Source organism: Vespa crabro, chromosome 24 (assembly GCF_910589235.1).
Source record: "Vespa crabro chromosome 24, iyVesCrab1.2, whole genome shotgun sequence".
NCBI lineage: Eukaryota > Metazoa > Arthropoda > Insecta > Hymenoptera > Vespidae > Vespa > Vespa crabro.
Window position 1 is genome coordinate 3,230,749 of NC_060978.1, and position 17,844 is coordinate 3,248,592.

Below are 17,844 nucleotides of genomic sequence, written 5' to 3' on the forward strand. Positions count from 1 at the left end.
AGTGAAAGATAGACGTATAGGCGGAGTCGAGTGAATAAGCGAGGGAGAATATGTGAGGGACGCGCGAATTCCACGCTCGGCTCGCAGTAATAATACGCACACCTGTTCGACCGAATAATGGATGAAGTGTGGGTGGAGAAAACGTTTTCGGTCGGTTCGTGCCAAGATCCGCGTCACGCTTATATTTACTCGGGTGCATTGGCAAGGGATTCGCCTGAGCTTTTACTCGCGCGCTGTGGTCGAGCGAGCAAGCTCCTCCTTCTAATATTCCTCCTTTCGCTTTTCCTAAAGAACGAAAATTTCGAGCATGACTCTTCTCTCTTTTACATACAAGGTGTTTCAAAAGTAGATCGAAAAACTTTCATGCGATATCCATTATGATCTGTCGATACAATAAAGAAGGTTTTACGAAATGTTTACTCTTTGAGTTACAGCGGTTGTTCTTTCTTTCTTTCTTTCTTTTTTCTATATGGATTGAGTTTTTTAAAAACGTCTGGCAAGTTTATAGCAGCATGATCGATAGGATCGAGGCCAAATGTGGCAACGAAGCTTCGGTATATTTTAATTTTATCAACCCAGTAATAGCTCCAATAAGACAAGTATATATGTATATTTTCTATGAAAACTTTCAAAAAATATCTAACATTTATAAATTGACCATTATAGTGGATTAATAAATCTATTTTAGAGTTATCTTAGAAACATCCTTTAGGCATATAAGTGCGTATGATATCGATCTGAGAAAATTTCATGACCTCGAAATGCGATCAACTATATCGAAACTATATCGGAATCGTGGGATTGCTTAATAGCACTTGCGACACAAGGAAAACATTGTCGGACGAGTTGGCATCGTTGAGTGAATTCGTAGATAGTAGTTCGCCGATTGCAACATCAGATGGAATTTATTTCGAAGATGCGAACGTATACTCGCATCAATGTCACGACGAATCTAAATCCTCTTTCGGCCGGCTTAGAACGTCATAGCAATCGAAAATATTGTTATCGCGATCGAGAACACGATTAAACTTGAACCGTTTCAATATTCAAACGAAAATCGTAAGAGTTGGTTCGCTTGTCCGTTCGTTCAGCTGTCGACATGCTTTTGCAAGAATCTCACGTAGAAATCTCAATATAAGTCGACCGAACTTGGAAAAAGTATCTCAATGGCGCGCGAGAGCAATAGAGTGGACGGGAAAATCTGAAGAAATTCGTGCTCGACCTCTTCCGTCGACATTTCGACTTAATCTCGAGCCACGGACAGCCTCCTCCATTTGTATACAGGAGTCGTCGTAGTTTCTCTCTCTCTCTCTCTCTCTCTCTCTCTCTCTCTCTCTCTCTTTGGACGCGACTTAGTTCTTTCACCCTCACACTTTTTCAACGCCCTCGGCCCCAGTCAGTTTTCTCTTTCTCGAAAGGGCGACTTGGAAAAGGGTTGGAGGTGATTGCGTTCCCATTGACACGAGTTTATAGAGTAGCGGAAGACTCGCGCTCGCGCGCACGCGAGAAGCAAGGAGACAGGGAGTAAAGCCGGGAGAGGGTTTGACACGAGGGTTGGATATAGAGCGAGCAGGTGCTCGCCATTTTCGCCCTCTCGGGGTACAATCCTTATAGATAACGCGTCGTTTGTAACTGTCACCGGGGTGGAAGAGAGATGGCCTATAGCTACGCAAGTATACGGACGGCCGTACACGCATACGCATACGTACGTAGATACGATACGTGTACACACGTGTAGTCGTATAGAGAGACTCGAAGGTAGACCGTAGAGAAAGATGGGGAGAGAGAGAGAGAGAGAGAGCAGGACGGAAGGGGTGAGCAGAAGCGAGTTAGTCGAAGGCAGACGAACGAGAGAGAGAGAGAGAGAGAGAGGGGGGGAGAGAGAGAGAGAGAGAGAGCAGGGTTCCAGCATCGTAGGGATCAAAGGAAGACGGAACGATAGGGTAATCTTGCAAGTTCGTATACGTACATGCTGGTTCACCACTACAAATATCGAGCGAGTGTAAGGGTGCTAGCAGGAACGGCAGGAAGAGGATCTCGATTCTACGGCCCCCGAGTCTAACTCCGCAGGGTCCGCTATCCGGAACAGCACTGTGTGTCAGTGGAAGCGCTGAGTGACTAATGTTACCTGAAGGTGGATTTGTATACCGGGCGAAATCGATAAGGGTGGAGCGTGCGAGGAAGGTGAACGCGTCGAAGGAAGAACGGCCGACGTGGGTGCTTCGGGGGAGTACTTCGGGACTGGAGAGACGTGTAATACGGAGGGATGGCCCGACGCGATAGATTCTCAGCAAAAGGGAAACGGCCCGACCAAGACACGGACGTTACGATCGACGTTTTCTTTTCTTTCGCTTGGCTTCTTTCTTTTTCTCCCTTATTCTTCTTTCTTTCTTTCTTTCTTTCTTTCTTTCTTTTCTTTCTTTCTTTCTTTCTTCCTTCCTTCTTTCCTTCCTTCCTTTCGTAGAAAAGAAGCCTTCACGATCGAACGCCTTACGCGAAGCTCCAGACGGTGGAAAGGAAACGATGCGTTTATGAATCGCGCGTAAAGTTCGACCGAGCAAATGCTTCCGATATATTCGATACCACAATGCCTTCCTTTGTCGCGTCATTTAATACGATCGTTCGACATCTTTTATCTCTCTCTATCTCTCTCTATCTATCTAGTTTGTTCTTCGTTTTTCTTTTTTTTTTTTTCTATTTCCTTATAACTCGTACAGTAGGTGTCTTCAAAATTTCAAGTTTTTAATGAAAGTATCTAAAGTGTACACGTAGATGATACATATTATATAATATGCACTTTTGCGGGATATCTCGAACAAGATAATTTGCGAGGACGATCGAAGGTATACGAGTTCGCTGTCAAGTCCGTTTTTCACTGTTTAACTAGACGTTTATTCGATTTTAGTTATGTAGCGGCCAACGATCCTGGATACTGGAAACAGGTACGGAAGTGAATTTCGTTCGTCTGAATAGGGAAGAGGAGTAAAACGAATGGAATATTCGGGTTCGTACAAATGATCGCGAAGTAATAAATAATGTAACGTGTGTGGTACAACTCTCGTGTAATGTGTCGCAGTAACGTATACATCTCACTTTATACGACCACCTAACCAACGTTATATCCAAGTAAATAACGTATAATATTTGAAAATTGAGGAAGGGAGGATATGAGGAAGAAGAAAACGAACAAGAGACGGGATTCCCGTTCCGGAAATAATTCGAATATATCCATAGCCGTTTCATAAAAGAAAGATTTTCAATGCTTTTATATCTAGCGATGGTAATAAATAGCAGATTGTAAATATTAAAACATTGCGAGAAATCCCTCGCCTCGTGATTCTCGTGCTTGATAAAATAATAGAACGAACGCGCGGAGATTAAAAAAATAATAGAAAAAAAAGGAAAAGAAGTAAAAAAAGCAAAAAGAAAAAATAACGAATAAAACTATTCGATTTCAATGATAACATTGAACAATTGCTGCTAGTAAACTAGAAGAATATTTATAACGAATCAATGGGTATATAAACGAGATCGTTAAAATAAACATATCGAATTTATGAATCCTTTTTCAATGTTATAAATATCGAGGATATAATAAATAATATTACTTATTGAAATCGTCCAGAGGGACGAGGATAAATTTTGGAAAGTAACGCGTGTGGGCCTTTTTCCATTTGCCTATCGCAAAACGTCGTAGAAACGTATCGTGTTGATATCAATGTGGGCGCGTTCGTACATTCAACAGCGGTTGTAATCAACATGGCGAATGCAGGTAGGCTTTCAGGAGAAAGAAACTTTTGTGGCATTCTAAATCCACCGATTCATAGCGGCTCTTTCTCTCTCCCTCTCTCTCTCTCTCTCTCTCTCTCTCTCTCTCTCTCTATCTATCTCCCTCTTTTTCTATCTCTTTGTATCGAATATCTCCGAGTTAGTGGAACCATACGAACAAATTCTAAAGCAAGTTCGGTTTTACAGAGTGCACGTGATAGCTACGAATACGGGTGCGAGCTCGCGGAAGTTACACGTCCGACTAAATATCGTATGACTCTGTCGAGGGTCCGCCAGGTTGAACGCCTCGCGTGCAAAGCTTTTTCGTGCTTCGCATTGTCGACGATACAATGCTGTTACAATGTATGCTTGCAATTTGATTTGCACGCTGCAAGAGTGAGCGTTACGACGTTTGTTAAGGAAGGTAGATGCATAACTGAGTGAGTTCGTCGAAGTTTATAGCTACCATCAACAACCTCATGAAATCAATAGGTGCTTTATTTACCAGTAGTTAGATACCTCGAAAATCTAAAGAATTCTATTTTGGTTCGATTTTTTTTCTTTTTTCTTTTTTCTTTTTTCTTTTTTCCCTATACCAAAGTACAAATTTTCTTTGATCATTCTTTTTGTCAAAATTATGGGGTACATCGTTGAGGTAATGCCTCAGCGGCTTGTATTCCTAAGAAAAGTTTCTTTCGGATCTCTCGGCGTTACGCGTCGTTGTACACCGTCGAACGTGGAAAATAATGTGGCGTGACTAGAAGATTCCTCCTTGATTCTATGCCAGATAAGTAATTTACTGCTATGTCGCTGCAGCTACGGACCAACTTTCTAGTAAGTGTGATCTTATTCGAGCGGCGCTTTAAAGACTAGTTTAGTGAAATTGTGAATTCCTAATTCTCAATGAGAAAAGGAGAAAGAGACAGAAGGAGAGAGAGAGAGAGAGAGGGCGGGGGAGGGAGGGAGGGAGAAGCTGAAAGGGCTGCATAAAATAGAGCAAACCAAAAACGTCCTTAGGAATTTCATCTATTTGGAGAAACGTTATTGCACCGTAGCTTACGAATCCCATTAAATACAGCATCAAATTAATTCATTAGTCCTTGTAATAAGATTTCATCGGTTCATTGGATTGCATTTGAAAGTTATTATTTTGAAAAGGCATTTTTCATTTGATTTCATCAAATTTAAATGATAAATAAAGTTTTTTTAAATTAAAAATGACCTTGATATTGAAATCCTGAAGTAATCATTCACGCATCTATCGTTGGCACGTTAGATACAAGAGAAGTCATAATGCGGAAGAAAGTTTTTCAGGAAAGTTAAGTTAAGATAAGTGGAACACTTTGGAAGTTAAGAGAGAGAGAGGGATAAAAACATAGGTACGCGAAGAAAAAAGTAATTTAATATAACTTTCTCGCAGAAAATGAATTATACGCCCGACTTTCTTTAAAGTTCCACGAGACGTCATGGAATTTCTTCTAATGCTAATTAAACTGCTTGACCCGAAATACTTTTGTCTCTATATTATCCTTTTTAAAAAGAGTATACTTTACAGTTAAAGTATACTCCAAAGTATCCCAAACGTGAAAGATGATGATCGGCAGGTAATAAGATTACGAAAGTTTAGTAAATATAAGAATGATCTTTATTAAAATTATTCTATAAAAATTCATAGATGTTATATAAATTATAACGATTAAAATTATTTCAAGTATGTGAATGTAAAGATGTAGAACAATAGAAATACCGATTTTTCGTTAAGGTTACTTATATTTTTTTTATCTTTTAAAAGATTAAAATATCATTCGCCGATAAGTTAAACTTCTTAGCGGATGTTTTTGTGCTAAACGAAATCGTTCGGTTTACAAAAACCTTTTCGATTCAAGGAACTAGTAGTGAATTAGAACGTAATGATAGGGGTTGTAGAAGCGACGAAGGAGAGTATCGAAAGAGTATTAACCGTCCCTCTTTGCGGTGGTCGATGTCAATACAAGCTGGAACAGCATCTCGAAGTGAAAACGATTCCGATGTATTGGGCAACCGGCCAGAACGACGTTGATATCGTCCGGTATAAGCTTTTTCTCCTTCGTTTCTTTATCCGGCCTGAGACGTATTACTATCGGCCCTTATAAACGGCTGGATCGAAGTTGTTCCGCGAAAAAAGATTTAAGCTGTCGCGAGATATCTTGGATTCTAATAATTTTCATCGACCAAATTATAAATTTTTAAGGATGAACGAGAACGTAAAATAGATTGTAACTTATTCTTCTAAAAAGGATAGATCCATGGAAATATCGCTAAAATACATATAAATATTAAATATAAGTTTTTCATATTTGATTTAAATCGAAGATAAATTTTCAGTCTCTTTCTCGTCAAGAACTTGTCTCCCGCGTCGGCGGTTTTAGGCAAAAGGGATTACTTGGAAGATTCGACGGAGAGAATTTAGCCGCAAGTTATGTCTTCTCGCGATAAGAAACGACAGGTAATTCATTTTGGTGAAAGCACGTTATCTTATCTCGGTGAACTAATGACACCATACGAGATTTTGGATTGCTTTTTACGAGGACGGAGAACTAAGGTAGGACAAAGAGCATGATCATCGATCGAAATAAGACGATAGATGACTTTAAAGATGTTTCTTCGAAAAGATAAGAGCTTCTCTTCTCATAAGAAACGTTTACGTTAATTCGATTTAAACGAAACGAATACTCGCTTAGTTTTTTTCGATAGTTGTCGTACTCAAGATCCAATCGTCTCGTCGACGCTACAGGTTGAACGCATAGAAAATCAATCTAGAAACCTTAGCCGGGTATCACGAAGGAAAGCGTGGGCTTGATCTAGTTTATTACAGGTATGGAAACTCGAAATCGAGCTACAATAAAATATCTTACGAGCAACGTTGCTCCTATTTCTCGAGGGTTCATCCACGGTAAGGCCAGACGCATAAACCATAAAGACACATGTTACCTATGAATTTCAGTGGTAAACGTACGGTCGGCCGATATATGCACGCAGCTTTATATATGTAGACCTATCTACATATGTATCGACGCACATGTATAGTTATATATACCAACACGAAAGAATTTCACGGCGTTGTCCTTCTTAGGAAGCAAATCGTTGTTGTTTCTTCCTTCCCAATGCGCATAATATCCGCTACGAGAGACTTCTTTCTACGTGATGAAACGGAAAGAACGTCGTGCGGCATACGTTATCGCGGGCTTACGGACGATAAATCGAGAAACGATTCGATTTTAGACACCTTCGCCAAGGAGAACGTTCTCGCTACTAGCAAGTTTTCGAGAAATCAAGTGGAATGGGTGAACGACGGTCGAGAGACGAGTCTTTTTCTCGTTTAATGCGCGGATTAATGAAGTCAAAGAAACGAGATAAACACGCGATCATTGTTTGCCTCGCAAAAGAAAGTTTCTTTCATTTCCTTTTTCTTCTATCTTTCTTTTTTCTTTTGTTTTTTCTTTTGCTTTTTTTCTTTTGTTTTTTCCCTTTTGTTCTTTTCTTTTGTTTTTTTCCTTTTGTCTGCTTTTTTTTTTTTTTTTTTTTTTTTTAACGATAAGTCGTCAATTGTTAAAAGCGAAAACCGACAAAGTGCATTCCCATTCATAATGTCAGTTTTTTCATATCGTCGTTAAACGAGCCGAGTATTCATTTAGCAGATCTTTCTCGTGATATCGTCCTCGTACGCTTTTTTCTTTTTTTTTTTTTTTTTTCTATTTCTTTTTTTCTTTTGTTTTTATTTAATTTTTTTCGCGCGACGGTACTCGCGTCACGCATTTTTATGACAGATCATAAATGAAAGACTCTCGTCGCGCGGAGCACGTGCCGTCGACGGAGACGTATCGTACATCGATGTCATAAAAATAATTTTGTAACGAAGTGCATAGCGGACGACGTCGAAACGCGTTACGCTTCCAACCATTTCGGACTTGTTTGTCAGCACTTCGCTCTCATGCCGAACGTGTGTGCACTCGATGTTACGCATCGATCACATGAAACGCAAACTTCCGACGCAGGTATAGAAAATATAATTCACACCGGTGGCCACTCGTTTTATCTCGTAACGCGGGTATTCTAGAAGCGAAAAGAGAGAAACGGAATCGGTAAAAAAATAAAAAATAAAGAAATATATCTTAGCTTTTGACTTTTTTAGATTCGTCGATGCATCGTACTGCACTATATTCGTATCGCGTCAGAAATAAATCTTTTCGGGATCTTAAACGTGAATATGGAAATAATGCGAAAATTCGCGATCAAAGTTGAAGATGAATAAGCGATTTATCTGCTTGATTATTCACCTGTTTCGATTTTTATGCATCTTCATGCTTCGAACACATCGACCGCAGCCGTTCGATCGATTGGACCTGAAAAAATAAACAGATATCGTCCGAATAAAATCGAAACTCGAATTTTTCTCTCTCGTTAGTTTCCCATCGATGATAATTAATTCTCGGCTTATCACACACTCGATCGGATACGATGGGAAATGTAAAAATGCGTTCAAGTACTCGCCTGCGAATCGATATTTACAACGTGGCTATTCGAAATGGAAACAATTTTCTACTATATTATCTCGTACGAACAGCAACGACAGTAGTCACTACGCTTTATCGTCATTCATGATCAAAATATGCGATATTCGGTAGAGCGCATTTGTCAAGGTTTAAAGCTGCGCACACTTTTGCGACTTTATCACTTGGTGGCCGGTGCTCGCGCTTTTACCGCGTTTTCGACGAACCGACGAGACGCATTAGCGATATTGAAAAAGCTCGCACGCAGGCGCGCGTTACGCGAATGCGTAACACGTGAACTTTCCCCACTTTTTTTCTCTCTCTCTTCTCGAACGAATCCCCAAACTTGCTCGCGTTTACTCTTCACGGCTATGCCAAGAGAAGAAGGGGATGGAAAAGCGCAAGAGAAAGACAGAGAGAGAGAGAGAGAGAGAGAGAGAGAGAGAGAGAGCAACTTTTTCGCGAATCAAAAGACGAAGAATAAATACGAACGCAAAGCGACTCGAGAGTCGACGCGCCGACGCTTTCAAAGGGTCGATTCTCTGATTAAAGGGTACTTTCCCAGGGTTTGCCAAGTATGTACGCCTCTCCTAGAAATACCTTGCGCTTTTTTCTCTGACAAAGCTTCGATAAGTACGCTTCTCCGCTCCTTCGTGTAAAGAACAAATTTTAATAATAATCGTTTACTATACCGCGAAAAAAAATCTCCTTCGTTATATCCTCCTTTAATCTAGTATACGTCTCATTATTTTCGACAGAGAGCGAACTATTTCATTTTGTTTGAACACCAGCACATTTCGAATGAATTCTATAAGCTGTTACCATCTATTATCTATCTATATTTCTTCGATATGGCCGAAGAAAGCTGATAACGAACTCTTTTATATTCCAAATGAGATTTCATTCGTTCTCTCGCGTATTTCTTATCCATTATGAGTCTTTACGATGAAAAGGAATAAGTACATAAGAGTACTATATAATTGTCGTTAATTTTATGTTTTTAACCCTACCCATTTTGTTTGCAAGCAAAACTATTCTTTTTTTAATGAATAGTTCTGCTTTTTATAAGCTTTTAAAGTTTCTTTGTATTTCATCTTTTCATGAAAACGCTGCGATACTATGAGGTAGCTACATAAGAAAAAGACAAGGTATGAATAATTTTTAACGAGAGTTCAATATTTTAATTTGGCATAGAAATTGTCGTTCACGTACTAGAAGAATTTCGAAAGTACGGAAATAGGATGAAGACTTTCGAGAAAGCATTTTAAAAGGGAATATTAAGAGTCGAAAAATTATAGCCTAACGACGCGTAAAAATGGGAACAGCGTTACGCATTCAATGCGATAAATTATGAGCGACTGATAATAATTATTATAATGGAGTAGCAGGTGGTACACCGTCGGTAATTCTCGCAATGCGTTTTAAATAAATGAGCCTCGCATTTAATTTGTCGACTGCGCACTGTACAATCGGTCATTAAGGACAAGTCGTATAGGCTTTATCACGATAGACGCATATGGAAAGAAACGCGTCGTCCGGGAGGTTCGTTAGTCGACGAGCGATGTTCTTCATTTTACTGCACCCCTCGCTTGTACGATCCACGTGTCGGGGATAAAAAAAAAATGTCGAGAATCTCTCGTCATTCTCTCCTTCTATTAATTGCGACTATAAGTCGTGTTACTTTCGTTACGACATGTATCGGAAAAATCGATTCGGTTTATGGGCTGATCGTGCTACTTTGTTAATAGTACAACTGTTTTCTTAAAAGAAAAAAGAAATCATCGAATGAATCATATTTGATCCGTCCGATAGTTAAAACGATATCGAAACTTTTTCCCCTCATGTAATTCTCATAAGCAAATCGTGCAATTATGTACATACAGCTTTGATCTGCTGTGTATACTAGATGGGAAAATTAATTTTAGTTATATTAACAAAATATGAAACGCAGCGCAGTTCAAATTATAACACGGAGCAGAAACTAATTAACTAAATGATTGAAGTGTAATTATTAATTGTGGACCTCCCTCTTCTATCTTTCTCTCTCTCCCTCTCCTCATATTTTATTTTCCTGTTCTATTTTATCCTTTAGATCAAAGCTCAAAGGTTTTATGAAACAATTCATATCGTTGCAATGGAGACGACTAGTTATTAAATAATGCCGCAATATTAAATACCTTAATGAATAAACAATAAAATTGTAATAACATATTCCATATCAGAAGTTAGTCAACAAATTCAGAAAAATATAACAAAAGCATTTTCATTTGCTTACTCTATTGTTAACGACGTACTGCAATGTGAGACTGCTTCGTCGATAATACTTAATGCCTTTTTGACGTACCGAGCATAATTCGATGTCGAGTGAAAAGCTAGAAGATAAAATATTTCTATTTTGAAAGAGAACACATATAACGCGTCAATAATTTATATGGAAAAAATGACGTACATTTTTTCATCCATACAAAAGCCTAGGGGAACGCCTTTAAACAGCGGCTTCACCAATTCTCTCGATTATATCTTCGTAAGGCTTTTGTAGGACACGGTATCGAGCGTTCCATATATATATATATATATATATATTTCGAACCACGATATCATTGGCTGGCCTCTCGTAGAATTCGAGCCAAAATAATTAGGGGTGATGGTAGGTAGAGTCTGTGTACACGCCATGCGCGAGATCGTTTCGCCTCGCGTCGTTGCGCGCTCTTTTAGATCATTCGATCGGTCGTTGACGAAGAGAGATAGAGATAAAGAGAGAGAGAGAGAGAGAGAGAGAGAGGGGAGGTAGACAACGAGTCAGGAACCTGACGCGTACGGGGGTGGGAGCTAGCTCCGAATTTGGGGTGCAGAACGTAACAAGCGTAGCTAACGAGCTACAGCAGATTTTATGGGCAGATGGAGATGATGCGATATCCGCGATTGATGCCGCATATACCAGGGAATGGGGGATGCAGAGACTACCTCCAAGTAGGGTTTCCTCAGCAATGAGACGGATTTGCAACATTCTCTTATTATAACGCAAGAACCGCAACGAGCCGCAACGAGTACCGCAGCTTGCCTCGAATGACTATCCTCGATATTACCGGTGTTATCTTAGAATTATTTCACCCTTGTCATTTATATCCCTTTCATTTTCCTTCTCGCATAGATCATTTGAAATCATTTAAGCTCGGCAATTTGTGATAGATGTATAATATATTTGTAATATAAAGAACGAATTAGAAAGAAGAAAAAGCTCGATTTACTTTGGAATTTCAATGATTTGAGAAATTTTTTATTTCGACTAAATTACGATATGTCTTTTGTATTCACGTTTATATGATTTTAATTATTTGCTAAAACATAGAACGAACCGTCAAAAAGTTATTACAGCTTGCAAACGAATCCTGATTAAAATCACGAGAGGCTTAATCAGTCTAACGCGTTATCGTAAAGTTTTGCGAATTCAATGTTATCTTGTTCGAAATCATATTCGTTTTCCCGGAGTTGGGTTGGTGAACAATACGTATCAACGTACGTACGTGCGCCTACGTATGCGTGTGCGTATGCGTGTGTGTACGAAGGGATGGACGAACTCGCACGTGCGTATTAAAGTCGGACACAAAAAAAGGTCGATTTGACGAGGGTCCGCCTGCTGTGCCGCGATATGTCCATCATCAACCCCGAAAACGTGAGCGCGATGCATAGGTCGAACTTATTTTATAGGAAAGAGATAGAAGAAGACAAAGATGGATACGGGTTCAACTATTCTGAAGTATAATAAACTTTGATAATAAGTCTTGCCGAGAAAGCTTGTTCTATCGAGCTTTGTCTTCGTTATCTCACGTTATCTTATGTTATCTTGTCAGAAAGAGTCGATGTAAACATATTTAAGAAATAACAATATTATGTCGAGCTAATAAACTCTATTCGTTTGATTAAAATTTTCACTACAACGTAACAATTAACTATAGTAACTTTCCTTTACAAATAACGCGGATTTATTTAATATTACAGTGAGTTTTTATTTACTTTTGCATATTCTTATTTAATAGCAAATAATTTCTACAGACTAAAAACAACATTTTCCTCTTTTTATAGAGCAGTCGTCCGTTACGTTGAGTCTTAATTACCAAGCACGCGTTTTACACAGGTCAGGGCATCCTACGTTTCTTTTCTACTCATTTACGAGCTCTCTTCGATTTTTCACGGTTCCCCGATGAAGCGGAAAGTTTGGTGGGTTCGCTGGAGGGATGTCGTAGAGAGAGAGAGAGAGAGAGAGAGAGAGAGGGAGAGAGAGAGAGAGAGAGAGAGAGAGAAGGTAGCGCGAAGGTCCGGCTATCAGATATACGGAAACAAAGGTCGGAAGAACCTCGACTGAATTCTATGAGTGGTCCTCCCTCAAAGAGGCAAGAAAGGTAGATGCTATCCTTTGCTCGTTGCTGCATCATCCAGGAGGGTGGTAGCGATGTTAGCAATGATGACGACGACGCGACGTTCCTAGCCGGTACCTCCTGCTACCGGACACTTTCATTAGCTTCTCTTTTGTTCTATGGATATTGCTTTCACGAGTCCACTTTCATTTAGCCACGAAAAAGAGAAGAAGGATTATACTCCTTGAAAGAATCGCTGAACCGTTCAACGATGGATGAACAAAAAAGCCAGGCTCTTCCGATCGTCTGACCTCTTGTTTCACGAAGAGAAACAAAATCTAGCGACGTTCTTGAATCTTCTTAATTTTTTAATTCTTTTCAATCTCTTAAGGTTTTAAATATCTCCAAATCGATAACAATATTCTAATTAAAGAAACGAATTATCGACTAAACTTTTGCTAATTATTGCAAATTATAGTTCATAACATTGGAAAGATTTTATAAATAATTGTCAAATTATTATATTATCTCTTTTATATCGCAAATAAATGAAGATTTGAAGTGACACATCGGTGTACGCGTAATTAGAGAAAATTTCTACGAGTAGAGACAAAATTATTGGGATGGAGGTAGCCATGCGGAAAACGTGCGGGAGTACTGTTCATGAGAGAGAGAGAGAGAGAGAGAGAAAGAGAATCGATGGAAGCTATCGGACACGAGAGAGCGATGAAGATAAAGGGTGGTTGGAGGGAAGCAAACGGGAAAGAGGAGGAATACGGAAGGGATTTTAATGTACTTACTTGAAAGTAATGGAGGAGTTTGCTCGGTGGACACGTCGTTCGCTGTAGGAAAAACAAGCACTACGCCTGACAAAACAGAGCGCGGCTATGCGCTTTATTTACTCGCTTCATTGTTTGAGTTTTTTAATGCATCTCGTGTATATACATATATGTGTGTGTATGTGCATTTATATATGTATATATGTAAGCATGTATATGCATATATAGACGGTGAAAAGGGGAGAGAGAAAGAGACAGAATGACGAAGGGTGTGCTCGACCAGTTATGTGTACCGAAGGTTCCAGCTCGTTGGGGATGGCTCTAGATCAATCATATTTTTTAGGAGACACCAAGCAAGTTAGGTAAGTAAGTATATAGAATGCACCGATGACAAAGAAAGGTAGAACGATCACGGGACCAATCTGGTACGAGTAGATTTTTCTATGAACAGCAAAGTAGTAACAAAAATTGTTGCATCGGGCAAGAACCAGCCATGCATCTTGTGAAATTTGCTCGACACAGGTTGATCACTCGGTGTACTCTTTTTATCGATTGTCTCTGGTTAGAAAAGATAATATAATGTACATATCCACATACTATCTTTACCAGGATATTCGTGGTTTTGCTTTTTACTCTATTTTTCTTTCTTTCTTTGACATTATTCTTTCTTCATAGGATCAAAAAATAAAGAACTAAGGCGGAACCTGTGTCATTTTCGAAAGACATTCGATCCAAAGTGATCGAAGGAAAAAGTTTTCTTATCGATCTCGTATCAAGAGATAATTATTATTACAATTTCCACGCTAATAATCAGAAGCACACATACGTATACGCACACGTACGTACATGTATCTCCATGAATCTCGTACGTAATGCCTTTGAAGCGAGTGCTTTGACGGGGGCGGCACGCGGACAAGGCACGCGGACGGAGCACGAGGACGAAGCACGCGTACGAGACACAATTGTCAAGTCAGTGAGACGCGAAGGGTGAGTAGAATATCTGCGTGAGAGCCTGCTGGTGCGGGTATCGATTCGAGCAAAGGGGTTGCATCCTCTCGAGATCTATTTACGGTCTCTCTCTCTCTCTCTAGCTCTCTCTTCATCGTCGTCCCACGCGTGTGCGTCTTTTCGATCTCGAGCCTTCATCGGCGCCTTTAACGTCATCGACCTCCTCAACGTCGTCCTAATCGGTAAAAGGGTCGATAAGCGGAACGCGTCTACCAGTTGGTCTAATTTACGTGCAGCACGTTCCAACGTTTCAATTTGCCTTCGCACTAAGGATTATTGCCCTGTGAGCAATCGCCTTATGATTTCGACAAGATCGAATCGTTTAATGTGATTCACTTCAATGAGATCCTATATTTTAACTGGATTAATAATTTCGACGAATAAGTAGAATGGATCTATTGGTCTCCTTATAACGACGTTCAATATCTGTAAAAAGCTTGGAATATTATTTTATTGACAGAGATAGGAAATATTTTTGAAGAATACTTTTAGATAAAGTAATAATTTTTCTTTTTTCTTAAAGATTACAAAATCGGGAATATTTAATTCGACATTTTAAGTAAAGAAAATCTGTTCAATGAAGATAGATGATTTTAAAAAAATTTGTAAAAAATAAAGGACCCTGTGTGCTCTTTTTAGCGGATAGGGTGCGCCTTTTTCCCTTAGCAGAGCGTGGTTTCGATCCACGGACCTCTGGGTTATGGGCCCAGCACGCTTCCACTGCGCCACTCTGCTTCGATGATATCAACTTTCAAAGTCCATTACTTGACGTCCATTATAAATATGACAAATACTTATTTACGTTTTTATTTGTTCGTCTGTATCTGTGAAAGCTTCTTAAGTACGGACGACGGATCGTAAATTGAAAATCCTTCGCTACAAACAATCTCCTTTTTCCTTTTTCGTCTTTCTTTTATTTGCATTTAATGGAAGAAAAAGGGAGAAGAGAAAGAAAAAAAGAGAGAGAGAGAGAGAGAGAGAGAGAGGGAGGGAGGGAGAGGATTACGTGTCTAGATTCTCTTTATACCGCCTAAAATATCCGCTTTCACGTCAAAGTTTTGCAAGAATCATGAGTCTAAAGCAAGAGGCATCGAGGAAGTTTACGAGCTATCCTCTCTCCTTTCATCCCCTCCATCCGTCCTTACCGAAACTCTTGGGGAGCTTAGATTTACGTAAATATTCAAAAAGTTTTATATTTTAATTAAACCATCGATGGGGTGAGAACCAAGTTGAAAGTATGGTTACATATTTGAAAGAGTAGATTTTGTAATTCTCATATATTTTAGATCAAGAAAGGATTCCTTACGCGGCCGCTTACTTACTCGAAAATTAAATCGAAGTGCGTCTTAATCGTTTGTCGGACTAGTCGCGAACTCGTTGAAAAGTCAATGGATAATGAAGTGCCGTCGATGGCTTTATCGGAAACATTGGGATAAAAGAAAGAACGTAAGGGGATTGTTCTTTTCGGATGGAAGGAGACTTTTCTGGTGGGAAATACTTAACTTCTTACAGGGGAGAGGAGGAACGAAGACACCCGGATTGCTCGATGGTAATTCATGTACAGCGTTTTGAGAAACTCGACTCTCTGCTCTTTTATCGGATTAAATGCACTTCAGAACGGATGGGGAACAATGGTCGTCGACATTATTCGAGTTTTTCAGCTCACTCGTCTTCTCTCTTCGTTTTGCACACTCGTCCGAATCATGGCAGGTCGATTGTTTCTCTTTCTCCTTCTCTTCCATTCTTTCTTTCCGTCTCTTACCATCCCCACCCTCTACATTCTCACCCTCCTGTTCTTTCTGTTTTCATTACTACATTAAGAACTTTCTCGACAAGCTCTCAAGTTAATCCATCCTATAAACTATTCCAAAGGCAGTGAATGGAAACGCTCGATCGATCTCGATTTCGATGTCTTTAAGAAAACCTTTAAAGATAAGTGTCGATTAAAAACGGAAATTCTTTAGTGCGGATAACACGTTCTGAAACGAAAAGTATTCGTAAGGACCAGGAAGATAGCTCAGATTCTATTCAAGCTTCGAATGATTTTACTTTTGATCTCAGAAACGTAAAGGACCGCGAAAGAGAGGCGATGGCACTTTGCTTTGCGGTGAAGGGACGGTGATCCTCAACGAATGTACTCTCGTCTCTTCGTCGCTGCGGAAGGAACTAATCAAGCGAACGGAGATAAGTCTTCCGATAATGGAATCGACGACGAACACCGGCGGATTCGAGACTCTTGCCGTTGCTCCCGACGCTTCTGTGGCTTACCATAGTGAAGTCGTACGGTGTCAGGATTAGACTGGGCAATGAGTTACGGAAACGAATCTAACGCGATACTGTAGGTACAATAGTTTAACTCTCTTATCCTTATTCTTTAGGATTGAAATTGGTACATGTACAGGGGGCACGTTTGAAAATTAAGGATCGGCTTTAGAAATTTTTTTATAGTCTCGAGAAGAAAGATAATAGAAATTGAAAAGCGAGGCGTTTAGTTTTAATTCACGTCGAACCAACGTTAGAACCAACTCGATTGTTCGGAGCGGACGATAATTAACTGACCGGGGAGAGTAGGAGCGATAGTTCTTAATGAAGGATTAAATTTCATTATCGTGTGCTCCGCCGCGTAATTCTATGCCTTAATCAGGGCTGACGAATTTCCTCGAAGAAAGTTCGCCTTTACGAATCGAATCGATGTGTCTCGTTAGTGCGCAGCAAACGGAACCCGAGCGAAACGAGGGCTAGCTAGGTAGGGTGTGGTGCGAGCCATCGACTGGATGGCATGACGAAGACATCCTTATTCGGAGAAAAAAGAAAGAGCCTAAGGAGAACAAGGAGGAATTGTCCAAAGGGAAAAGAGGAGTCAAGCGTTCGAGGAGAGTTCCTCTTCGAGCTCCGAACTACCTTCACGGCTGTGGAATAATAAACTGTCCCTTTGCAGTACATTGAACGATTTTCTACGATCGATCAAATGGACGTTCCCCTTCCTTTTCGTTCCTTCTGTCGAATCGTTACGAGCTAAACTTCTCTCTTTTCTTCTCCTTCTCTTTCTCTTTCTTTTTTTCCTCTCGTTTCTCTCTAAGTTACCTCGTTTCGTCGGAGTCCATGCATCTCGAGCGAAATTAAAACTTTGCCTTATTACCGATGCAGCCTTCGTGTCTCGCTCTTTTTACGTAATCGACGAACTCCAACCGTTCCTCTAAGTGACCGAGAGTTCAAAAGCGTCGTTATGGTTTTCCTTTGAATTTCCGCGTGTATTCTTAACGCATAAATTCGTTGTCCTTGCGACGAATAATCGGACGAGAAAGTAGAAAGCTCTAATCTTCCCAACGGAGAGTAAAGCAAGAAGGAGAAAGTAGAGAAAAGTTTAAAAAGTTTTAGTAATTAAAAGTGAAACCAAGAGGCGAG

The 17,844-nt window shown here is 39.8% G+C and overlaps 1 long non-coding RNA gene and 1 other non-coding gene across 3 annotated transcripts in view; one reads left to right on the forward strand and one right to left on the reverse strand.

Moving 5' to 3' along the window:
* Positions 1–17,844, forward strand: part of LOC124432332 — a 204,220-nt gene that overhangs the window by 73,652 nt on the left and 112,724 nt on the right. The gene's annotated exons all lie outside the window — the stretch shown is intronic.
* Trnam-cau lies at positions 15,103–15,174 on the reverse strand. The gene has a single exon. It is a non-coding gene; the product is annotated as a tRNA-Met (tRNA).